Consider the following 26,325-nt stretch of genomic DNA (forward strand, 5'->3'; position numbering starts at 1 on the left):
TCTCCAAGATAAGAGCAACCCAACGCATTCATAGCTACAGTGTATAGCACGTCATCACCGGATGTTTTGTTGTACAGTGGCACATGCACTTGTACACTTTTCAAAGCTATAGCTACAGCCCAGATTTTCGTCTTAAAATACCCGAAGACTGAAACCACAAGACTACTAGATAAAACAACTTACTAGGATCATCCAAAATGAACGTGTGCCATGTGGCTCACTGTATTTGCAGTAGACACAGAGAAAGGTCAGCCCTGGGGCTGAGATGTGGTTTTGTGCCAGGCAATGGTTACTTTGTGTGACACACAGTTGCTTGTCACATGAGATGTTTTGTTCTCTGAGGGTCGCGTATGGCTTTGTTGTGTAGTGTTTTAGTCATAACCACTGTGAAGGCTTATAGCCCAAGCAGAATTGTGTACTTCTTCCAAAGGAGAAGAAAAAACCACGTGGGCCTCTGGTGTCTGTGGTGAGGCATATTAATAGGCTTCAGTGCAGTGAGTATACAAGCTTTGACAAGAAGAGTTTTGTTGTTGTTTGTTTGTTTGTTTGTTTGTTTGTTTTTTAAATCATCAGCTTGAGGTGGCCCTTTGGAGCAGCAAGGACTTGCGTGGTGTCCACAGTTAAGGTTCTCCCTCAGGCTTCCTGGTGCGAGCGCTCTTTTATGTTGAGGAGCTGGTGTCTGTGTGCTGCTTGGTGCACAGACGCTTCCTTAGCGCTGAGCTGTTGGAGGGGGTCTCATGGTTAGCAGCCTGTCTTTTCAGCTCTCCTCTCCTACCCAGTTACCATGTGGGCAGTAGGATGGGGGTGTGGGAGACAGACACACAGACACGTGCACACGCGTGCACATTTGCAGAGTTGGTGGGGTGGGCTGGTGCTATCTCAGACTCCTCTCTGCTGCCCTGCCTTCTGTGTGCTGATATCATGGCTATGCTGTCATATCTAGTGATGTTGGGTTTTGGTTTTAGCTTTTAGATAAAGATTTTTAAAAAATATTTCTTAAATACTAGAAATGATCTTATTTATTACTTGTCTTGTAGAAAGCTCTTAAAATCCTTGGGCTCACTGATATGTCCTCACTCATATTTTAATTTTGTGATTATTACTATTCTGCTGTTTTGTTTTGTTTTGTTTTTTTAATTGAAGATGTTAACAAGTATGATTAGGCTTTTTCCTCAGGTGTCTTCTCCCCCTAACTTACAAAACTACGTTTTGGCTGCTCTCACTGCTGCCTTCGTTCTGAAGGCTCCAGCTGTCTGTGCTGTTCTTCCTCACTGTCGCTGTAGCTGTGCTGACAAGTAGGCGGCTGACCTGGCCTCAGCAAACACTGCCTGCTGCTAAGCAGCTGGGGGATGCCACTTCAAGTTGCCCCAGTGGAAAGCCACTTTTTAGAATTCCATCTGTCTTGAACCCTGTCTCTGTGACTTTTGAATTGGGATCTCTGCACGTTGTCATCTGTCTTGTTTCCTCCCATAGATAGACTCAAGGCCTCTTCTTCCTTCTGAAGTTTCAGTTGCCTAGAGCTGTTCCTGTAGGTGTTCTCCACCCTGAGGTTCTGGAAAGTAAAATTTCATACTGTTAGGAAAAAAAGAAATAGGATAAATTTATCCCTTAAATTTGTTGAGTCTGGAGCATTTCTGTGAGTGTGAGGCCACCTTGGTATACAGAGTGTGCTCCAGTTTGATCGGGATCACATAGAGGAATAGGTCTCCAAACCAAGCAACAAGGCCTTGATCAGTAACCAAAGCTATATGGTTCAAGTCCATGGCTTTTTGTCAGGAACGGCGTCTAGCAAGAAAGCACTCAGTGCATTTGTGCAGACTGGTGTATTAAGGGTGCTCCTGCTGTTGCAGTGTCTCAGTGTAGCTCTGGTGTTCCTGCTGTTGCAGTGTCTCAGTGTAGCTCTGGTGTTCCTGCTGTTGCAGTGTCTCAGTGTAGTTCAGGTGTTCCTGCTGTTGTACTGTCTCAGTGTAGTTCAGGTGTTCCTGCTGTTGTACTGTCCCTCAGTATAGCTCAGGTGTTCCTGCTGTTGTAGTGTCTCAGTGTAGCTCTGGTGTTCCTGCTGTTGCACTGTCTCAGTGTAGCTCTGGTGTTCCTGCTGTTGTACTGTCCCTCAGTATAGCTCAGGTGTTCCTGCTGTTGTAGTGTCTCAGTGTAGCTCTGGTGTTCCTGCTGTTGCACTGTCTCAGTGTAGCTCTGGTGTTCATGCTGTTGCACTGTCTCAGTGTAGTTCAGGTGTTCATGCTGTTGCACTGACCCATAGCATAGTTCAGAAATAAGAATCTTTAAACCTCAAAGTCAGTTTGCAATGCATATCATTAATTAACTTTTAGCTAAATAAAAACGTGTTTTGGCTATATAAAAACCTATTCCCACTGTTCTATTTCCTTAATACCTTGCTCAGAAGAAGTGTATTTAGTGCATAACCATGAAATCAGTAACACTCCAGGGGACTTCGGTGTTTTAGAAGATAACAGTCATAAACATGTGCCAGACCCTCAAGAACAAGGCAGCCCCGCACTTAAACTTGCTGTTAGTGTCTTGGACGTCAGGGCAGGGTCATGGTTGCTGTGCAGCTGGAGAACATGACAGCTGCTGGGCTAGTCTTCTGTAAAAGACGCCCAACAAACACTAGTGTGACCAGTAGCAGCTGTCGTACAGTGTGGGGCATTAAAAACTGGTCAAGATAGTGAAAAAATTTTGATGATTTTTCTAAGTAGATGACTTCAAAGTTTAAAACTTTATTTTTACATATTTAATAATTTGAAAACTATAAAGCTGTTTGTTTTTCATGGGGTGGAGTGTTATGTGTCTCTGGAGCTCAGGGCAGTGGGCAGCAGTGTGATGCTGCCACGTGTCTGGTGTGCATGAAGGGAGAGCTGATGCTTTTGGTGTACTGAGCATGTCTGCAGTCAAGTGAGAAGTTACTCTAATGTAGCTCTTCGTATAATACAGGACCTAACTGAAAAGCCTAGCTTTTTAAAAGTTAAGGATTCATCGGATGCTTATTTCCTTTACTAGAAATTATTCTGTCTGTTTCATGTGGTAAAGATCCTAATTTAGTTAGTGAACTACTTTTGAATATTTTAAATGTTTAATTTCTGATTCTTAAAGTAGTACTTATGTTTTCCTGAATTCTACTTTTTAATTGCTTTGAAAAGAAATGATGTTCAGCTACAACCGTTAAGTGCAGGCTGCTCTGTCACAGAGAGCATCATTACCAGGCAGACGGTGTCCCCTGTGTCTCCAGCCCCTGAGGAGGAGGCCGAGGACCAAGGCTTTCATTTCATCTCTTCCAAGGACAGGTGAAATTTTGTGATGGGCAGTGCTTGAGAGGCATAGTAGGGCACCCCATGGTGATGTGGAAGGTGCGCCTGCCTCGTAAGGTTGGAAGACAGGCTCCCAGGGTGGAGAGAAGAAAGGGCTCTGAATTCAGGGAGTTGAAAGCGTGAGTGGTTATGGGTAAAGGTATGCGTGAAGCTAGGTCTCTCTCTTTTTGCTTCCTGTCTTTATTGTTGAGAATTTCAGGAGGCGCATAAAGCTTGCAAGTGTTTAAACAGCAGGCCAGATGACCCTGCAGCTGGATGCGTGAGAGTGAGCTGTCTGAGGGTGAGTGAGTTTGAACCCTTCCCTAGCAGGTGCAGGCAGCTGTTAGTGCAGCAGTGATTCACTCACCTGCCTCCAGTACTTTGATATGAGGGGTTCTGCTTGTTTCTGGGATGCACAGGACGGATGGTTCATCAGCCCTGCTTACAAGTACTTAGATTTGGGAGGGCTTAGCCGTCATCTGTAGGACTTTCTAACAGCACAGTTTGTAGGATGAGAAGTTAGTGTTATAGCCTGACTGGCTTCCTGCCCCATGTCACGTTCTCCTGTTAACTTTCGCCTGCGCCTTTTAAGAAAAGTGTTGTTTCTATCTTGGGACCAGTTGACCTTGAGTGGAAAGAGCACGGGAGGAAGAGACAGGCCAGAGATGTGCGAGCAGGACCTGAACTCACATGTTCTCTGTTTTTGTTTATATTTGCATTTGTTTTTTTCTAGTTTTCCAGAGTGCTTGTGTTTCACTGTGTGGCGCTTTTGTGCTGCTGCTGTACTTGTGTACACTCCCTTCCTCCAGAGCCCTGTCGCCCTTTCTCCTGTAGGGAGAACCCCATCTGCTCCCTTTGTCCTCTTCAAGGGAGGGTAAGCCACAGTGTCAGGCACAGGCTTCATACACTTTGCTTAGCTTAAATGTGCTGTGTCTTCATAGGACACATTTTTTACAATTGCTACAAGTCTTTTTGGAGACATTTACTGGCCTTTTGTGGAAAAATATTTAAAACTAGTAACTTCTCAACAGCGTGGGACAAATCTACATTCTATTTAGGTGGGGATAATTGCTAGGAAGGATGGTGTAATTTTAAAATGTGTCCCTTGTAAGGTATAAGTGTTAACTCTTTGACTTTAAAACTTTTTGACATGTTTTAAAGTACTTATGTGAAATTAAAGAAATTCCCTCAACCCAAGATTGTCAGAATACTGATTTAAAAAAAAAGTTTTATAGCTATTAATATGTACTAACAGAATTAGAAGTTTCAAGAATGTTTTATTCATTACTGAAAAATTTACATATGTATATAGTGTTTATATTGTATTTACATACATATGTATGTAATGTCTGTGTCTTGGCTACAATTTTAGTAGAACATTATTCTCAGTTATGGAGAAGTATTTACTTGGTTCCAGCCTGCACATTTTAAACCCTATATGATTAATATGTCTTGCATTTTCTTACTTTTGAAACTGTTACACAAGTGACATTTAACACAGTTATATATTAAAAGACACCATAATAAAAGATAAGAACCTGAAAAAACTCACTTGAGCTTTGTGTTTTGTGATACCCACCTTAGCTGTAGCTTCACAAAGACTTAACAATAGTGTGTAGGGTTCCTCTGAAGCGCAATGCTTGGGAGTCTCTTCAGATGCATAGAAAGGCACTTGTGTAATCTCTCTGAGGAGCTGGGAGAAAACTGGAAGTGTTGAAGGCTGCAGGTGTTAGAAAAATGACTGTCTATGAAGTAAAAAGTTAAAATTGCAACAGATAACTGCCTTAATAGTATTCCCTGTGTGTTAGCATCTGTTTGCCTCGGTAGTACAAAGTAGATCGAAAAGCTAATCCTTTCTAGTTGGTTTTAATTTTATTCTAAGCCTGAAAGTGTTAACAGCAACTTGAGAATGTGACAAAGCTCAATTTCATTTCTTGTTTATTGCTTGTTTTCCTATTGGACAATTGGAAGTAGCTCTACCCTGGCAACTAAAATAGTCTATTTGCATAACCTGGTTTGATTGGCTAGCATTCTGACTAACGGTTCCAATCATATGGTCGCATTTTAGTGGTAGGCTATGCTAATTAGCTGCTGTTGCTGGGGTTCAGGATGGGTTCTGTGTGCGTGTCTGCATTGTGTTGCCTGGTGAGAGACATTGATACACGCGAGGTTAATGATCCGCAGCAGTTCCCACTCACTGCGGGCAGGCGGACTTTAGAACACAAGTGGAAATACGGATTTAATTGCTCTGTTAAATGTCTGTGGCCAAATAAGTGTATTAAATTATAGACATGAAGTTGTAAATCTTGATTAATTAAATACAGCATAAAAGGCAGCACTTTTGCTTCGTCTTTTAGAGTCACTCGGAGGTAGCAGCACTCTGTGAGGAGCCCTGAAGCTGCTCCGTGAAGTCAGCCCTTCTCCACACACGGAGCCTCATGGCACAGGCGGGAGTGTGCACGGCTCTTGTCACAGTGTGACTTCTCACAGTGATACTGTCTGTAGGGAACCGCTCTACGCCTTTGGATAAAAGTTACTTTGTACTACCGTGTCATCTAGCAGGCAGACGAGTGAACTTAAATGTGTTATTCATCTTCTGTTCAACTTGAAAATCACATTGTATTTATTTACGGCTGTCGTTTTTCTAATTTAGACTATTTAGATGGTTTAAGATACTGATTTGCTTCTTGTCTTTGGTTGACAACAAACCTACAAGGTATTGCTAGGTGGATAGTTGATTGGAGAATAGAGAGGTCAAGTCTTTGTTGATGAAATAGAAGAGCAGAGACCTAAGTGACATATGACTAGATGGACGTGCACAGTGACCACAGAGAGGGCACGTGACTAGATGGACGTGCACAGTGACCACAGAGAGGGCACGTGACTAGGTGGAAGCGCACAGTGACCACACAGAGGACAGGTGACTAGGTGGAAGCGCACAGTGACCACACAGAGGACAGGTGACTAGGTGGAAGCACACAGTGACCACACAGAGGACAGGTGACTAGGTGGAAGCACACAGTGACCACACAGAGGACAGGTGACTAGACGGAAGCGCACAGTGACCACACAGAGGAGCACAATAAAGGGTGACATGTGAGTGATTTGGGGGAAGGTCTCTAGGACTTATTATTTTTTTTCCCTTTATCTGAACCTTGACTTTTCTAACTTTAAAAAAAAAATCCATATTTCTTTTACTTTCTGACTCTGTGCTTGTATTTTCAACAAATTTCTGGTGCTCATTGAGGAAGTACATGTGATCTGCCCTAGACACACAGAACCACCCAAGCCCAGTGGACATGCTCTTTTGTTATAGACATTCTCATCTGGACTTGAGGCTTTATAGTCGCCTGGACACACACCTCATGCAGATCCTGGTGCGTTCCCAACCATGTTGATACAAATGTAAACAGTGCTATTGCCAGGGGTGCAAGACAGCCTGATTTTGCTAGAGACTGTGGTCAGACCATGGACCAGCAGGCGCGTGTCTTCACTGGTTCCTTGTTGCTCTTTGCTTTGTATTTTGAAGATTTTCTGTGTATCATTCATTTTGTGCAGCTTTATTGTAATGTGCGATTCTGTGTAGGGTGTTGAGTTCTAGATACTGCTGGTTTGCATACTAGTTCTTACCAGGTTTTGAAAAAGTTTGTGCTCCCCCTTTATTTTCTTCTTCCTTAAGATTGTCCCCCAAATTGTGGTGTGTGTTGTTGTTTCAGTGTATGGTCTCGTGGCCCTGGCTGCCTGAGCCTTGCTGTGTAGCTGAAGCTTGGCCTCCCTCTGCCTCCTGAGGCCGCAGTTCTTCTGGTCACTTGCTCCATGTAACATTGGGGTCTTTCATTTTTAAAACTGTGTTGCATCTTACAGCTTACCTTCTCTTCCCCTCCTGTGCTGTAGTTAGGCCATCTGGGTGTGGTGAGTCTCAAAAGGTTTTGTAAGAAGGACCACTGCAGTGTTGGGTCCACTGATGGTTATCTTTAGTCCCTGGGGAGATGATGATCCTCTGCCAAGTCCTCTGTGGCCATGTGGCTGGTGAGTTCTCGTCTTTGTTTCCACTGTTTGCTGGCAGTCTGTAGATCTTTGCTTCTGCCTCTCCAGGCTGATCGCTGCTATGGTCTTGTGTCCAGTGTTTGGCATAGACACCAGTCACATTGGATTAATGTCTACCCAGTGACTTGGTCTTCACTGACTGCATCCTTTTCTGACTATTTCCAAATAATTTCCTCATATTCTGAGGTCCTGGGGGCTCAGGTGTCCTTTGGTGAATTTAGAGAACTCAAAGCTCAGCGTGCAGCCTCTTTCCCCGTGGAGTCTCGTGCACTCACAGCAGGTGCTGTGGGATCTTGTCACCTGCTAGTCAGAGCTACTGAAGAAGCGTACGGTGCCGCCGTCTCACAAGCATCTACTCTGTTCCCAGCACTGGCCTGCAACAGCAGGGAACAGTCACGACCCCAGAGCCACCTGTAGCACTTCCTAACTAGTGTGTACTGGGTATATCTGAGTTGACAGGCTCTCTGAATGAGATATTTTTAGCGGAGAATAATATCAGGAAGGCCTAGAAGTTTAGAAAGGAAGCCAAGGAATTGAATTTGGAGGGCATTTGTAGTAAGTCAGGTGTTCAGTATTTCTCACCTTGGGCTCACTGAGTAGAGAGCCTCTCACTAAATGCAGACATTAGAGCAGTGACGGTTTATAATAACCCTGTTCCCACAGACCTAACTAAACAGCCACATGGTAACACAGAGAAGGAAAATAAGGAAGGTTTTCCACAGGGCTCCTTGACTGCACTCAGCTGGTGCTGTAGAGGGTGGAGCCTGCTCTGTAGTTTGTCTTGGTGACTTCTGGTCTTGTGCCATTACCTTCTGTATCTTAGTGCTAAGATGAGCTCATTGCACTGTGGGTTCTGGAATGATTGGTCATAGTTGTGTGTAAGATCCTGTGAACCTCTTCTTGTTTTTTGGACAACTTCACACTTCCTCCCAAGCAGAGAGGAAGCTTAACAGCTCTCCATATGGGAGCCTAGAAACCTTAAGAATAGGCATTTGTAATTTTTAGATGTGTGTTAGCACGGCTGGTGGTGCTGTCCTTGTTCAGCTTATGTGTAGGTGGTCGTGTTGCTGAGGCTCGTGGGTGTGGCCTCTGACACAACAGCCCACCACATCCCCTGTGCTGATTATGTACGTCTAGGAGTGGAGCCATCCACAGAGCACGGCCGACCTCCCAGAGGTACACTCCTGCAGAAGACTGGCTTGCTCGCTTACACAGTCAGCTGTCAGAAGCTCCGTGATCATGGACAGAGACCTTCTTCCTCCATTAGAATGCTGACCAGTTTGATTTTGTGCAGGCAGCCATAGCTGCTGTGAGTTCCTAAGTCCAGCGGTCCTGTCATGCTAGAGGACTTCTGTTTTGCTCTGGTCTTCCTCCACCTCTGGCTGTTACAGGCTTTGTGCGCTCTCTTTCACAGTGCTCCCTGAGCCTTGGGGTGGTGTAGGCAGTGTCCTTTCCACTTGTGCTCAAGCACTCCACTGACACACATGTTTATTTTAAGGTGCCTGTTATTTTTTTATTCACTACAGATTGGTCATTGCCTGAAGCAGCAGTTCCATCCTCAGTGTAGGTAGGTTGGTTGACTGGTTTATTGATTATAGCTGGAGAGGAAGGCCTTTTTTTATGAGACAGGGTTTCTCTGTGTAGCCCTGGCTACCCTGGATTTGCCTTATAGACCAGGCTGGCCTCGCTCACAGTGATCCCACCTGCTTCTGCCTTCTTGAGTGCTGGGATTAAAGACATGCGCCACCACACCCGGCTGGAAGAAGACTTAAAAGCAGATAAATATACAAATATAAATCTATGGTAGTAATATATAAATACCTATATAGGATGGGAGATAGCTCAGCCAAATATGTTCATGCCTTGCAATCATGAAGCACCTACCTAAATTCTGTTCCTAGAATCCATGTTTTTAAAAAAATGCTGAGCTAGTTGTGGTGGTTCACACAGGGAGGGAAGTGTTGAAGGGGTTGTGGCCTACGTACCCCTCACAAGGCGCTCACAGGTGTAATCTTAGCACTGGTGAGGGGCAGATAAATGGATCCTTGGGCTCACTGCCCAGCCAGGTTGACCTACTTGAAAAGCCCCACCAGGTCAGTGAATGACTCTGTGTAAAAACAAACACAAACCAAAGAGCAAACAACAAACTCACCAAGGTGGACTGCACCTGAGGAAGCACTTTTGAGGCTGGTCTCTGGCCCTGACAGGAGTGTGTACTCACCTCTGACTCCCGTCATCTTGTCCCTGTCTTGCAAGAGCACTGACACACATGAAAGTACAGAGCACTCACACACATGAAAACACAGCACTGACACATATGAAAACACAGAACACTCACACACATGAAAACACAGAGCACTGACACACATGAAAGTACAGAGCATTCACACACAGGAAAACACAGAGCACTCACACACATGAAAACACAGAACACTCACACACATGAAAACACAGAACACTGGCGCACATGAAAAGACAGAACACTGACACACATGAAAACACAGAGCACTCACACACATGAAAGTACAGAGCACTCACACACATGAAAGTACAGAGCACTCACACACATGAAAGTACAGAGCACTCACACACATGAAAACACAGAGCACTGACACACATGAAAACACAGAACACTGACACACATGAAAACACAGAACACTCACACACATGAAAGTACAGAGCACTCACACACATGAAAACACAGAGCACTGACACACATGAAAACACAGAGCACTCACACACATGAAAGTACAGAGCACTCACACATGAAAACACAGAACACTGACACACATGAAAACACAGAACACTCACACACATGAAAGTACAGAGCACTCACACACATGAAAACACAGAGCACTGACACACATGAAAGTACAGAGCAGTGACACACATGAAAACACAGAACACTCACACACATGAAAACACAGAACACTGACACACATGAAAACACAGAGCACTGACACACATGAAAACACAGAGCACTGACACACATGAAAACACAGAGCACTGACACACATGAAAACACAGAACACTCACACACATGAAAACACAGAGCACTGACACACATGAAAACACAGAGCACTCACACACATGAAAACACAGAGCACTCACACACATGAAAACACAGAGCACTCACACACATGAAAACACAGAACACTCACACACATGAAAACACAGAACACTCACACACATGAAAACACAGAGCACTGCCACACATGAAAACACAGAGCACTCACACACATGAAAACACAGAGCACTCACACACATGAAAACACAGAGCACTCACACACATGAAAACACAGAGCACTCACACACATGAAAACACAGAGCACTGACACACATGAAAACACAGAACACTCACACACATGAAAGTACAGAGCAAATGTGATGCTATTTTAAGTCTGATACTGGCAGAAAGTGTGTATTCAGACACACAGGTGTATCAATGAACATGTGCACACATACGTGTAAGTTTCAGCGTGTCTGAAACTGGCACTGCTTCAGAATTCCCAGATCCCAAGTCCAACTTCTGCTCACTGTTGTGTAAGGAGTTTTGTTCGGACACAGCTATGCGCACTGTGTTTTATAGCAGCTTTGTGCAACAATAGCAAGGGCGCTGACTGCAGATAGAGGCTGCATCACACAGACCCCAGCAGGGGATCCAGTCCCAGCTCACAGTCCTCAACAGACACCACTCACAGGGGCTCAGCAGGCTGTGTTCACACACACACACACACACACACACACACACACACACACACACACACACTCACACTCACACTCATTCTCATATTCATTCTCATATTCTCTCTCTGTCTCTGTCTCTCTCTCCTGTCACTAAGTAGTTGATGTTCTGAGGCTAACATTATATAAGATATTAAATATTTAAGCACGTTCTTCTTAGATTTCTCCTTTGTTTAGTTTGTTTGTTGCCTTAGTGTCTTGCTGTTATGTAAGCCAGCCTGGCCTGGAACTGACTGTGTCGTACAGGTTGCCATCAAACTCATGATCCTCCTGCCTCAGCCTCCAGAGTGCTGTTACTGTGTATGTGTGTGTGTGTGTGTGTGTGTGTGTGTGCCTCTGCTGTTTATTGCTGTTATCTCAGATTGTGCAGTGCATTCGCGGAATGCTTGTTGGAGGACCTGTTGCCACAGTCGGCTGAGAGGCCTTGGGGAAATGTCTCAAATGCCTCAAACTGCAGAACTGTGGGTGTCTAATATGTTTGCTTAGCACGCTACACAGACCCAAATGGGACGTCCTACGCTGATCGGTCCTGTGGCTTTAACCAGTCTGCTCTGTTGCCCTTTTTCCTTACCTTTCGTAACTGTGGCGCTGGGAATGAACAGCGTGTAGACAGTCTGGTTTTTCTGCTAAGAATTTAGATATTTGGATAGGCATTCCTGCAACATGCATATACATGTATGGGGAAATTCAGGGTCATACGTCATTCAGTGAGGAAGTGCCCTGTGTGGCAGGCTGAGAAAATGGGTCCTTGCGCTCATTGTGGGCATGGCTCTGCAGCCCTCCTGCCTCACGGCCCAGATTTCAAGTAGCTCCTGTGGTATTAGAGGACAAGTAATGCTGAGTTGTAAGATAGGAAATCATTCCATTCTGCATCTGCCATTGACCTTTTACATGTGTCTCTTCATCACACCTTTCCTGTTACACTGTTGTTGGTCCATTTGCTCATTCATGGACTGTTGTGAATGTCACTTATGTTCACTAAGAGTTGGTATGACAGCCCTTGCATAGGAAACTGTGTGAGCAGAGAAGTTGTGTAGTGCAGTTGGTGTGCAGTGTTTATATCGTTTAGCGCAGGGAGGTGTAGGATCTGCCGAGGAGCAGAAGTCCTGGGCCGGGCGTCCACCCACAGTTACTTTCTTTCACTCATTAGCCCATTGTCACCTTTAAGGCTTTGCAGTGTTGTAATACAAAAATGCATGAATATATTGACAATCCTGGAACTTTGGTTTCTTTAAAAACACAGAAATATTGTAAGATTGTGTTTTTGTTTTACTCCCAGGTATGGGGCTGCTTTGAAGCAGCTGGCTATTTGCCTTGTGCTCTAGCAGAGGAATGGTTTGCCAGCTGCAGACGGTTTCTTCAACTGTGTGACATTTGGATTTCTTGAAACTTTTCAGAGGGCACATAAATGCTAGAAGTTGGGGTTGTTGGTTGTTGGTCATTCAGTGGGATTGGTTGTAGTTTGTTAGTAGTCGCTCTCAAAGAGACAAGAAGAAAGAAACTAGATTCAGAGATCTCTTTCCTGTTTAGTGAGAGAAATAATTGGGGCCAGGTTTCCCCTGGGTCCTGGTTATATTTCAAGAGCATAATGATGCCTTTAGCATGCAGCACGCTCCCGCCAGGGCTCAGCACAGCGTTCTGAGGGAGGGGAAGTAAGATCCTAGGGTGACATGTGATCTAGGTCTCAAATTGTTAGTTCTGAATATTAGGAACAGAACAGGGAGCAGGCTGTGTGTAGATGACGGCAACATTGCCTGCAGGCATTCTCAAAGAGCAGCAAGATGGCCAGTGTGGTCCAGACAAAAGTTACTGCGCGACAGACCAGAGGTGTGAGCTTTAGCCTGCAAGGTCTGCGTGTTTCAAGTGGTGGGGTTTGAGAGTTCTGAAAACATAAATTGTGGTAGCAATGCTGAGAAGCAACTGAGGACATGGAGCCTGGGTAGAATCAGTTACTCTGGTCCCTGCTTTACTAGATAAGGTTTTGACAGCGCATAGAAATAAACTAGATTTATGAGTGAGTTACAGGCCAGAGCCCTGGACTGGACCCTGGCGTGGGGGAGGGGAGGGAGAAAAAGAGTGAGAGGGGATAGAAGGAGTGAAAAAGCTTTCTAACTTGGGTGGATGGATGGGTGGAGATGCCATTTATAGAACTGGGTCAAACTTGGCTTTCCTGCTTGTTTTTGAACCCCAAAAGGCTCCGTTAAATATAGTATGCCCTGCTCTGCAGCTCAGGCTGGAGGCAGCTCTGGAAGCTTTGCTCTAACAGCCGCTGCAGTCTGCTGGTTGTGCCTTCAGTGTGGGTTGTGAGGGTGACGAGGGAAGGGAGCGCGTGGCCTCCTCGCCCTGTGCCACTGCGCCTGCTCAGTTTCCTGAGACCATCCGGCCCTTTGATGGCACTCCTGCTCATATGTGGTGAGATGCAGACGTCCTGGAGGCTGAGGCTTTGCTCACCACCTTCAGTTAGGTCACTGATGCTAGAACCTTGTCTAGAGCAACAATGTCCATGTAACAAGCAAATCAAATTTTTTAAAGTTGAAAATTTAATTTAATTTTAATAATACAATTTTGTTCAGCATTTCTAAGATACATTATTTAAGTCTGATCAGATGTGAGATGATAGTGGCGTACTTTACATTTATAACTTACCTTGGTTCTGAGCACACAGACTGTGAGCCAATGCCTTGGGCTGTGCTGGGTGACCACCGGGATCAGCTTAATGAATGAATTGTGGAAAGAATTTGCTATGGCGATTGCATGTGGGATCAGGGCGTTGCTTTCTCTGCGAAGCAGTTGATGTTTAGCTCCATGTAAGCCGTGGTTAGAGATTCCCAGGAGCTCCCAGGGGCAGCTCTGGTTGCTGGAGATTGCCTTGAGGAGGGGTCTGGGGGTGGGGTCTGTAGTCAGCCACTCCCTGCAATGAGGCCATTCCTCAGGGTCACTGTAAGAGAACCCATGGTCAATCTATCGGCATAAACAAATGGGTTTTGTTGTTAGTTTTTAAAGCCAGGGTTTCTCTGTGTAGCCCTGGCTGTCTAGAACTCACTCTGTAGACCTGGCTGGCCTTGAATTCAGATCCCCCTGCCTCTGCCACCCAGCCAACAGGTTGTTTTATTAACTATTCCCTGATAAAACTGTAGGTATGTCAACATTTAAGTAGTTGAGGGTTGTTGGTTCTGTTTCTTAATAATTAAACTTTATTATACAACCCAACTAGCTTACACAAGAAGGAAAAAAGGTTAAAGGGACAAAAGAGTGAACCTTCCGGTATCTGTTCCACGGGAAGGGTCCTTAGGTGTCTCTCTGGCCCGTGTGCTGGTCCAGCCGGTCCGCTGCTCCCTCCGCTCTCTCCCCCAGCCCCAACTTGTTCTCTCCTCCCCAACTGCCTGAGTCACGTGGGAAGGGCCGTCTCCTTCTCCTGGTGAGGGTCAGTTAGAAAGACAATAGTCCAGGTGGGATCCAGGTCTGCTTCCTGAATTCCAGACCCAGGATGGCTCCCTCAGTCTGTCACAAGGTATTCATGGGGTGCCCAAGGGTAAAGCCCTCCAAGACTGCTTCCATCTGTGACAAAGCTTAAGCTTTCCCACAGAGGGTCATTTTAAAAGTCTTAAAAATTGAGTAAAGGGCAAAATTCTTAGTGGTTAGAGCAAGTGCATAGTCCTGGGTCCACACCTCAGCACTTCACCCCAAAGGTGAATTTGTTTTCCTAAATGACTTAGGGGAAAACTGTCTTTTTAACACGGGAAGTAGAAAACATGCTATTGGTGTGCGCCAGTATTTTTTACTTTAGATATCATTCAGCTGAAAAGAAGTATTTTTATGTACTAAGGACTAATTTCCTGAACCTGATTTTTAGAATTTATTATAAGTGAGATTATTTTTCCCAGACTTATTCCTTAGCCCTCATATACTTCAGTGACAAAATTATGTGATGTGTGGTCTCTCACATACTTGATATAATTTCTACTAGCCAGTGACTAACAAGTTCTCTTTTACAAGGCCCTCAGTATCCTTTTTTTCCTAGTAGGTTTGGAAGGTTATGGAAGTCATTTGATAGAATGAACTTGTAGGAAAGGATACAAAGACCACAGACCTTCGAGATTAGGGAGTTGACATTTTCAGGTGTTAGTGTAAACAGAACTGAAGACCAGCACCGGGAGCTTTTCAGTAAGTGGGACTCAGGAGGACCGCCACTGTTCAAACCGGAAGACCTTTCATCCAGCTGGCGGCTGAGTTCAGATCCCTGTCAGAGAGGCGCACGGTCCAGCTGCTGAGTTCTCTCTCTATCCCTCTTGTTTTGGTACTGAAATCTTCGTAGTGTTTTTAACAGTTCTAATTGTCTTATACTAGAAAATGTCAAAAGTGCTGGATGCACCAGGAAGCAGTCTTTAAATTTCTGGTCAAGATACAGTTGCAGAAACACCACCTAGTTGAGTGAGTTTTGTTTTCTGACTTGTAGTGATCAGCACTGTTCTGTAGGTAGCCGTGCCTTGTCTAAACAGGAGGATTCTTGTCCACTTTATGCATCTCTTTCCTGCTGGATACTGACCTCCCAAGGCTGTTGAATTGAACTGCTTTTCTCTGTGTTCTCCACTCCCAGCATGCCCTGGGTTATGGTCTTTTGTGTATGCGAAGTCTAGCTCTACCACTGAGCTACACCTCAGTCAACTTGTGTTTCCAGCCCTGAACTGTTCTGTGTTGTTTGGTCATAGTTAAGTTGCTCCTTAAAAGAAAGGCCTGCAGGTTCAGCCTGAGGCAGGCTGGGAAGCACTTCCTGGTTCTGTGCTCTTCACAGGGCCTTTTGTGAGTTGACCAGGAGATTCAGGATACTAGACAACTAGGTCCTTTCCCTTTGTTTTAACAAGGTGCTTTCTGAAACTTGCTTAAATGTTTTTTAAAATCTTTCTTCTCCCCTGTGGCTGCAGCTTCCCATGTAGGTTGTGCTTGGGGCACTTGTCCTCCCAGCAGCGCTCTCTATCCTTTGCCAACATGCTCTCTTCATTCATTCCTATGCAGATGCAGCAGTCTTCTTTCTGGAGGAGTCGGGAGGGTTTCTTAAGGGTTTCCCGTGCTTGTCTTTGACCTGCTGTGCCCTCTGAGGATGCTGTTTCTTCATAGGGGGTGCTGCCAAGGGGCTTGCTACTTAGTTCTCCCCCCAGAGAGGTAGCTGTGGTGGAGACTGGCACAGGCTTTCTGGCACTGACTCATTGGCACAGCGTGGCACAAAGTTAGGAATCATAAGTGCTTTTATGTTCTGTCTTTGCTTTAGTTGTTGACAGCTGTGCACAGAGCTGTGGTAACATGTCACAGAAAGCCATGGTTTCCATCCTGTTGTTACCGAGTGCTCCTGGCTTGTCAAGATGTGCTTCCTGAAAGGGGAAGGGAGACGTGCTGTTACATACTTAGGGTTAAACCACTGAGCGTAATGCTTTCCTTAACACGCCATCTGTTGGCATGATCTCCGTCTGTGGTCCTGAGTTGCATTGAGCGTGAAGACAGGGAGAGCCTTCAGTGGCTTCAGTTGTATCGTTAGACTAGCGTGTTCCGTGCGTATTTAGGAGACGATGCAGCTTTTGGACAGCAGCATTTTCTGGATTACTTTGGTTAGATATAGAATTGAAATGCAGGTTTTTTGTTTTCTTGGTAATGTTTATTTTTTTTTACATATACATTTATATTACTACAAATATATAAAATAAACTGCATACAGCAAGAAGAATCACAGAACATTCAGGAATTACATTTATAGTGTTTTTGCTATTTTTATTTGGCAACCTTGAAGAACACATTTTCTTATTTCGGGAAGTCTAAAATTCTGAACCTAACTCAATATCTATCATATCTCTATCAACTTAAAACATTTATCTAGACCCAAAAACATCCTAACCAAGTTTAATTGTGAAACTAAACTATTTGGTCTTCAATCCCATCAGAGAGACCCGAGGAAAGATGAAGTGCACGTTAGCAGCTTCCATATTAAAAAAAAAAAAAAAAAAAAACGATAGAGACAGTTTGCTGCCTGGAGAGTCACCCAAAACTCTGGCCTTCTGGCCCAGTGTATCAGACCGACATATTGGTGAGGTAGGAACTATTGAGGACTTGCTTACCCTCTCTTGGCAGAGTTTGGCCGCCGACTCTGCCTGCATCCAAGCTTGCCAAGTTTGGGGCAAAAATTTGTCAGTGGTCAATACGAGGACCAGTGGCTGGTTTGCCGTGTTTGAAACCATCTCTATATGGAGGTTCACTGATGCTCTTCATCATCCCTGAGGTTTTTAATTCACTGGTATAGAAATCTGTATATTGATGCAAAATAAGTTTAATTTTGATACATTGATACAGAATTCAAGTTTAAGATCATTCTTCACACACTTTATATATATTTCTGCTCTATTATGAGGTATTGCACCTATACCACTCAAGTAGAATACAAGGTTTACCTCCTATTTTAAAAAGCTACCGCAGGCTGTTTAGGATAACTAAGTTAGACGAGCTGATTGTCAGCTGATCAAATCGTGGTCATTTCGATTCCTACTCTCTTTATATCACAAGAATACACGTCCTGGGTGTAACAGATAGGCATGATCCTGTAGACGGGTAAGGTCTTCAGAAACCTCAGAGTCCTGCAGAATGTGGCATTTAAAGATGTTTATATTGTTTTAATGATTCTTTGACAATAAGGCAGTTTGACTCCTGGCAGCACCCAGCCTACCTCAGAAATGCAGTGTTAGCTGTGTTTGCATAATCTGTGTGAAGAGGGCAAATTTTACTACATAAATAGATCTTTAATGAGGGACTTTTATCCTTAAATATTAAACCATTATTATGCAGTTAATTTGGTTTATTACATTTATTTATTGATTGGTTGAGACAGGGTCTTACTGTGTGTGCCTGCGTGGCCTCAGACTCTGTGTAGAGCAGGGCAACCTCAGACTGAAAGAGACCTGCTTGTCGCTGCTGCCCATGTGCGGGGCTTAGAGGTGATGCCATCAAGCCCACTCATGACTGACTTTTAAAGTGTCTTTGTTCAGATAAATACTTTGTCTTTTGAATGGGTTGTGATGGAAATTTCTGTAAATACATAGTGTTTTAATTGAAATCATTAAGCCAGATGAAATCATAAGCCAAATCATTAAGCCTCATTAGATAATTTTAAGTGTTAAGCTATAATTCAATATAGAGACATAAGTGCTTAACTGGCTTAAAAATGTTTTGTTTATTTAATAGCTGTTTAGCTAGAACTAAAAGAGTATGGAGTATGCACATGGCCCCGTTTATCCTTGGGAATGGGGGGAGAGAGCACTTTCCTTTCTCTTTTTCTAACTTTCTTTTTAAAAAAATTCTCAGCTATTTTTGCTGAACCTGCTTTAGAAGAAAAGGAAGGCTTGAAGCAGCACCTGTTTTCAAAGAGATTGTGCCTGAGACTCAGTCAGTCTTTGGGCATTTTTATGCAGCACTGTTGTGGCTCTGTTGAAAGTCTGGTGGCCTGTAGTCGGCACAGGGCTCTACTGTTTAAGTCTGGTTAGCTCCTTCTCTGGAGGAAAAGCAGCTAAGCAGTCAACTTCTGGCTGGTTTTTTGTGTTTTTTTGTTTGTTTTTAGTGGCTTTGTGATGATTCAGTGTTTTTGTACTTTGGGATTCTTGGAAGATACTGTCGGTGTGTTGTAAGGCCTGGACAGAGTTACAAGTGTAAGACTAGAGGAGAAACTGAGGCATAGGGTGGAGGTGATTTTAGGAAATGTGTATATATGTTTTTGTGTGTTGTATGTGCATATGTGTATATACATGGACATGCATACCATTGCATACCATTAATTAATCTGACATAAATAGCATTTTACTGTTTTATTGGATTTTTTTTTTGATAAAATGAAGTAATTTGGAATTTTACCATTAAAAAACTCTTTTAATATTCATAGATCACCTTTTGTGTCCTCTGGAAATTATATAGTGTTTTCCTGTCCACTGAGTATGGTGACTGGTTGTCTTGTTGGACACAGGAAAGTCTAATTCGTCTGTGATCTCTCGCCATCATCTATCCTTTCGCAGTGACCTCAGTTTAGGAGCTGGCCTGGCAGGACCCAGAGCTTTGTTCTACAAACAGACATGCTCAGTTTGTAAGTTTGAAAGGTATCTGAATATGAGCAGCAGGCCCAGGGTGCTTTAGTGAGCAGCTGGGGGGCTCCAGTTAAGCTGTGTAGATTGTGGGGGTCACCCGGAGGAGAGTGAGGAGACCTCCTCAACACACTAATGGGAAACGCTGTTTGTCAAAAGCACTTGAAACACTTCTGTCACTTTTTAAATGGCTGACAGTTAAGCATTTGATGTGCCACCAATTTGTTTTTAATCCTATCTCAGGTAAAAGTGTGAAGGGCAGTTCAGAAATGAAGACTGGGCCCTCCCTTCCCTGTGTGTGACTGACCTGGGCCCTCCCTTCCCTGTCTGACCACTCTCACCAACGTAGACTATCAGAACCTATCTTGCCATCTACTCCAAAGGGGACGGTCCATTATTAGGTTGTCTTATAGAATTAACTATTGAGTTACAATCAGTATAGTGTATGAGTGTGAAGAAGGAATTTTTGTACAATTTCTTACACCTTTGTGAGAATTGGGGCTTTAAGTATCAGCTAGGCTTTGAGCAGTTACTGCTTCCCTCATTGTCTATAGCACTGACCCGGGGAGTACTGGCGGGCAAGTGCCACTGTTCTCTGGAAATCCAGAATCCTGCAGACACTTCATTCTGACCCGTGCTGTAGATGGCTGTCGTTTTCAGGGATGTGGTCCTGGTTGGCCTGATGAGAAGCCCCGGCTCCGTGTATGTGCAGTAGCAGCTCAGTGCTTCAGCAGTGTCTCCTGGTCCAGAGAGGCCATGGGATCCTCCTCAGGGCTCTGAAGTGACAGAGCTAATGCTAGATTTCCGCCAGAAACATGTTTGGTGTTTGCCACCTGAAGGTGGGTGAGCGCTTAGTAAGGAAATAGATAAACTTAGAAAAAAAATATTTATAATTTCTTGGGAGCTTTACACTGAGTGCTTACCTAGGAAGGATCATAAAACCACTGCTACAAAGTATAACTATTTTTTCTTTTATTACATTTAGCTCAAACTTAAAACACTATTATGTAAGTGGCCATTATTGTAATTGCTGTTTTTTTTTAACATGGGACCTGTTTGTAGTAAAGTGTTAGTATTACGTTTTTCAGAAGTTCTGTTTTAGTAAGGTGGGAACTGTTGGCCAGGGTTATTTGTTGGCACCATGTAAAAGATCTTCTCTTTTGTGCTGAGGTTGCTAAATCTCCTACTGGGAAATTTTTAGCGCACTGTGTTCTTGACTTACTACCTGTGAAGTCTGTTGGGCAGCTGTCCTCATCCCTGAGTCGCTGCCTGGCAAGCTGATTCTCTCTAGCCCGCCCTCCTTTTTTTTTTTTTAAAGCCAGATGACCTCCTTCAAAGCTTACTCTTCTTTTCCCCCCAGACTTTATCCTCACACATGGCATATCTCTGTTTTTCTGCTCCCTTATCCTAGTGGGCTCAGAGGTAGCTGGGTAGCCACTAAGCAGAGCGAAAAGTTTTAGATGGTTTTACTTGTAAGTGTTTTAGAAGCATAGGCACCGTCAGGAAGATCACCGTTTCCCACGTGGAACAGTCAGCGCTGTCAGCAGCTATTAAGTGCCAGCTCGGATTGCCCACTTTATATTTTTCCTATCTAAAATAGTTTTAGTGTAAAGTTTAAAATAGAGAAAATACAAGTTTGCACATGTGGTGTCTAACAGTACAATAGTTTATGACATCCAGCAGCTCTATCGGGGGTTGTTTTAATATTTTTCGTATTCCATGTTGTATTAAAGATTAAATTCTTGGCTTCTTATTTCAGCAGTAAGGGCCTAATTTACCTCTGACAATTGGGAGGTAAAAATACTTTTGCCACGAGGTTAAATCAAATTTTTCGTTGTTTAGCTTGTAGGATAGTGCAGTGCCTCAGAAATAAGCAGGTGTGAGTTCTGCAGTAACGAGTGCAGCGTTTGCACACTGGCCCAAAGGAGTCGTGGCTGCTCTCTGTGGCTCTCCCACGTCTCTCAGCTGTTCTGGGCTAACCTGAGTCCGCACTGCTCAGCTGCAGTGCTCACCCCTGTGCTGTGGCTGCTGTGCACTTTATTTTTACAGATGTAAGAGCTCCAGAACATGCTATTTTTGCTCACACAGTTGTCTTTTAGACATTTTTTTCTCTGGTGTAATTAATTTTTCCACGTGGAACTTAGTTTCTGTCTACAGTCATTTTCCTTCTCGGAGTCTCCCTGAACTTTCTTTTGAGTGTATATCTGATGTTGACAGATTCCTTCTTTGACTGAAAAGTATTTTGCTGGCATTTTTATGAGGATATTTTGAATGGATACAGAAGTGAAGGTTGGAGGTCTGTTTCCTTGGTTGTCATGAAGATGATTTCCTTTCTTCTCATGGGCTGCATGGTTTTTCATAAGTCAGTGGGTTGATTGCATGTAAAAACCCTCTGCCTGTTTGGATTTGTTTTCTTCATAGTCGATTTCAACAATTTGGTTGAATGTTTCAATATGGTTTGTATTTGCTTTTCCCATTAGTTTTTTTTTTTTTTTTTTTTTGGTTAATTTGGTCATATATATCTCTACCTATCTACCTACCTATCATCTGTCTATCACTGTTACCTATTTATCAGTCATCTATTATCTGTCTAATCTGTGTATCTATCAATCTATTGTCTGTCTGTCTGTCTGTCTGTCTGTCTGTCTAGCTCCATCTCCCTCTGGTCTTCTCTAGTGTCTGATCTTCAGTGAGGTCAAACAGTTTCCGTGTGGTTCCTTTTAGAGGTTGGGCTTCTCTAGTAAGAGTCACTGTTTACTTATGGTAGCAATTTTTGTGTTTTCACTTTCTTATTTCTTGCTAATGGTATTCTCAGCTCTTGCTGTCCTGGTGGGTTAGGTTGATGTTACAGTGTCTGTGCTGAGCTCCCGAGCATCTACATCTGCCGCCCTCCTTGAAGAGTGTGTGACTGCGTCTGCATCCCTGGAGTCAGTCAGTCAGTCAGTCAGTCAGTCAGTCTGTGTTTATTTTATGGTAGAGCTAGGTAGACCCTGAACCTCTCTCTGTTGGATGCCTGTGGTGGTTTGTCCTGGTTTGTGCTCTGTAGTTGATTGGAACCCAGTGTCACGGGCCCTGCGTGGGTCCTCATAGTGCCTAGGCGCCTACCTTTCTGATAGGCTTGTGTGCCTAACAGCACGGCGACCTCCATACTGTGTAGCTTAGCTAGAGACAAGAGTCCAGGGGTGACCCACACGGTCCTGCAGCCTTGAGCTCTCCTCTGTCCACACAGCTTAGCAGTGCTGCCATGCTCTCTTTGGGTCTGACACTGCTTGTCACGTGATGGGGAGACTACACAAGATGGCTCTTTCTTCTCAGCGACCACAGACTTCTTGCTCTTCACTTCTGACTGAGCTTCATTTTCAGAATAACTCCTTCATCCTTACCCTTCACCTCAACGATTTCTTGGTTGATAGATTCAGTTTGTCCTGGGTTCAACCACTGAAAAACAACCTGCTGAATGCAGAGGATGTGCAAGTAGCGTGCTTGCCGCTGCTGGTGAAGTAAATCATCACAGACGCACTCATGGGTTCAGTCATTGCCCGCTTAGTCCCAGACCTTTGTTTCTCTGACATATTTTTCCTCCTTATCATTTTATTTTGTAGGCTATTCCCATGCAAACCTGGTTTTCGGTGTTTAAGGAATTCTGTGCCCAGATTTGGGTGCTCTAATTTGGATTTACTTGGAATTCTTTTTTTTTTTTTTTTTTTTTTTTTGTTCCTTACTGTTGTTATACATACGCCTTAAAGTCGAATACAGAATAATGCGGTCACTAGTCTTATATTTGCACATTAATAGTAGAGACATTCAGGATAGCTAAGTGTAGTGACCTGTGGGGAGGTCAGGTTCAGACAAGTGCCTCATTGCTCCTTGTTACACTTACTCGGGGCTTCCACAGTTTGCTCTTCCCTTGGGTCTGCAGTGTAGAGTCATATCACACACCAGCCCAACAGTGTGCTGATGGACTGTTCCACACAGCCTGTGTCACTTTTCACTAGGGACCTACTCCCTAGCCATTGCAGCTCTGCTTTGAACACATTGACAAACCGTTTCAAACTGATAATTTGGCAACAAAATTTTAGTGGGCCTTTCAAAGTTCAACATGCCTTCGTGGCAAAAACAGCTGACACAGTTGAGAGGACAATGAAGGGACACCGGGGCGTTGCATATTTTCTTCAGTAAGTTGAAGTGCTCCGTGGAACTGAACGTCGAATAATGATTAGAAAAATTAAATGTTAAAACTTTATCAGGTAGCTAGGTCATTTGATATGCCGGTGTATTGTTGTTTACTCTTGGGCTAAAATGCTGTAGTTGCTTGTTAGTTTAATAGAATAAGGATCATTTGTAATGTGGTAAATACTGGGTTGAATCCTACAAAATTGTTGCTTTAGAGCCCAAAGGAGGCTAAACACCAATAATTTTGTATGATTGAACCTCGTTCTTTATTAGCATATCATCTCTATGTGGGTGTGAGCGGGAGGTGGGCGCTTGAGGAAGAATATGCACATGGTAATTGCGTCCATTCAGAGTCAGGTTGAGAAAAATGTCTGCACCAATTTGTCTTGGAATCTTATGGTAGGAAAGGAGTGAGTGGAAACCTGGTATGGGGCTAATCTTAAGAGTCTTGAGGGCTTCTCTACCCTGGCTCCCTCCCAAATAATTGAGACAGAGACCTCTTGGAATCGTAGGAGCTTCAGAGCACAGTAACTGGACAGATATCAGCCCTCTAAGTTATTTTACTATTTCCCAGCTGCACATCCCGTGTAACTTGCCTTACTCCATCCTGTCTGAGCTGTTTGTGTTCTGTCATGCCAGCGCTCAGGGCCCGCACTGCTGCTTGGGGATTTCGTTCTTTGCCTCCTCTCCTCCTGCCTGGTTTTTTACAAAATAACGTGTAGCATGTACGGACAAGAAGACACCATGTCACATAGCTACCAGTCATGGACCACCTCATGTTAAAGGACCAAAGCCAGACTCACTGGGAAGGCAAGCACACAGTGCTTATTTTTGGATCATCTGGGGAACAGCTTTTCACCTGTTTGCTTGCTTGTTTATTTGTACATTTATTTAAGACATTTAACCGTGGCTGACCTGGAAACTTGCTGTGTAGATCAGGATGCCTTTCAACTCTGCCTCCCGAGTGCTGGGCTCACACAACCTAAAATCGGCATAAAGCAGTGCTGCATCCTGTGCACCCGATTAAAACAGCCTCGACATCAACTGGCAGTTTTTTGAGATGTTAACTATCAAGCTCTATTTTAGAACTGCGTATCCAGGTGCAGATGGCCTCTCCTTAGACTTCTAACATTGAATAGGGAAAACCAAGATTCTAAATGGTTAAGTGATTTGTCACTCACAACCTTAACCGTACTAGTGTTACCGCTAATGTTGTTTATATTCGGTTGCTCCATTTTTTGTTTTTGTTTTTAGCATATAGACTTAAAGCCCTTGTCCATACTGTTTGGCAGTTAGAATTCTGAATTTTTGCTGCTACAGACATGACTGTCCTCTTTGTTCACATCAGTTATTTGCTTAGCATAATTTCCTGGGAGTTAAGTTTTTTCTCCTTCATTATATAGTTTTTCCATTTAATTAAATTGACCAAAAATCTGAAAAGTTTAGAGAAGGTTCTCTTCTTAAGATAGGCTTGATGTCACTTGACTAGTCTGATCTCTCAGTGTAGGTCAGATGAAGCTCTGCCATGGTAAGGCAAGCTGATCTGAGAGCAGTGCCAAAGACAGGTTCCAGAAGGTGACAGGTCTGAACTCTACAGTTTAGAAAGGCCACTGTAACCATCCTTTTTTTTTTTTTTTTTTTTTTTTGGTAAATGCAGAGGTGTACACAGGACAGATGAACAGTCATAGGAATCCACTTCAGTGACCACACTGAGATGTGTGGAGGAAAAAGAAAGCTGGCATTGGAGTGTTGGTCAGGACACGGCTCCTGGGGCTGGGGCTGGGGCGCCTCGTGGAGGCCCTCTGCCGTGACTGCAGAGTCTGCTGTGGTAGAGAAGGAGAAACAGACTGAAGTTGCGGGGCTTGAACGTTGTTCTCTTGAGTCTGCAGACTTCATTCTGCACCCAGTTAAGTGTTGGGGTCGGCCAGGTTGCACATTGTCTACATGGTTTTTACTCCATCTCAGTAAAGTTAGAAGTGCTGGGTGTGCGGTGACGGCTGATAATATCTGTCCAATCCTGAGTTCCTAGGGTTGCTGTAAGCCTTTCACTGCACCTGTGTCAGGTAGTTAGCTATGATCACGACACTGGCCACACAAGGATCTTACAGGTGTATGGTAGAGCTGAAATCGCAGACCTGCGCCTTGCCTCAGCCTGCGCTCCAGTTGAGGGCCTTTAAAATAGCAACAACGTTGGGCAGAGTGTCCTGTTCTGCGCAGTGTGGTCTGGTGAATGTTGGACGTTCATTTTAGAGGAGACAGAAATATTTGGGGCTCTAATTGATCGACAGGGTTTTAAATCTGTCTTTTCTAATTACAACTTTGTCTGCAGAGAAGAAACTATTTTTTTTAAAGCAAGTATCCCCTTTCCTTGGTCAGCTGTCAGTGGTTCTATGGACTCAGCGTTCATCTTTCTTTTCTGCTGTGGGTAGTAGTGTAATCATGGTTCCTAGCTTACCTGTAAGTGGTTATCGAGCGCTCTGGTTTTCTTCACTGTCTCCCTTCTGGCTTTCCAGGTCTGTTTCTCTAGGACAGTGTTGGGAAAGCCCAGGGGAGCCTTGCATCCTTGAATGAGGTTCAGTCAGGTATTTGAATGTGCTGCTCACCGTGGTAACGCCTGTCAGTGGAGAACATCACAGTGTAGCTTCCTCAGCCTGGTTTTGGGGTAGGGCTAGCCCACGATGCTGCTGATGGATAGCACTGGGCCCTTCTTGAGAATTCTTCCTGTGATGCACAGTTCTTAAGTCTTGAGAATTTCATGAGTGAGAAAAAGTATTAAAAGTTGTTACTTGGTCGGGCGCTACTAGTAGCACGTGCCTGTAATCTCAGCAGGCGGAACTCTGTGAGTTCAAGGCCAGCCTGGTGTACAAAGTGATTCCGGGATAGCCAGGGCTACACAGAGAAAACCTGTCTCGAAAAACCAAAAATCAAAAACAGTTGTTACTTTTGGA

The 26,325-nt window shown here is 44.0% G+C and overlaps 1 protein-coding gene across 1 annotated transcript in view; it reads left to right on the forward strand.

Moving 5' to 3' along the window:
- The window catches only part of Dyrk1a (dual specificity tyrosine phosphorylation regulated kinase 1A), a 114,990-nt gene that overhangs the window by 52,571 nt on the left and 36,094 nt on the right, over positions 1-26,325 (forward strand). The window lies entirely within an intron of this gene.

This window comes from Acomys russatus, chromosome 8, assembly GCF_903995435.1.
Source record: "Acomys russatus chromosome 8, mAcoRus1.1, whole genome shotgun sequence".
Lineage (NCBI taxonomy): Eukaryota > Metazoa > Chordata > Mammalia > Rodentia > Muridae > Acomys > Acomys russatus.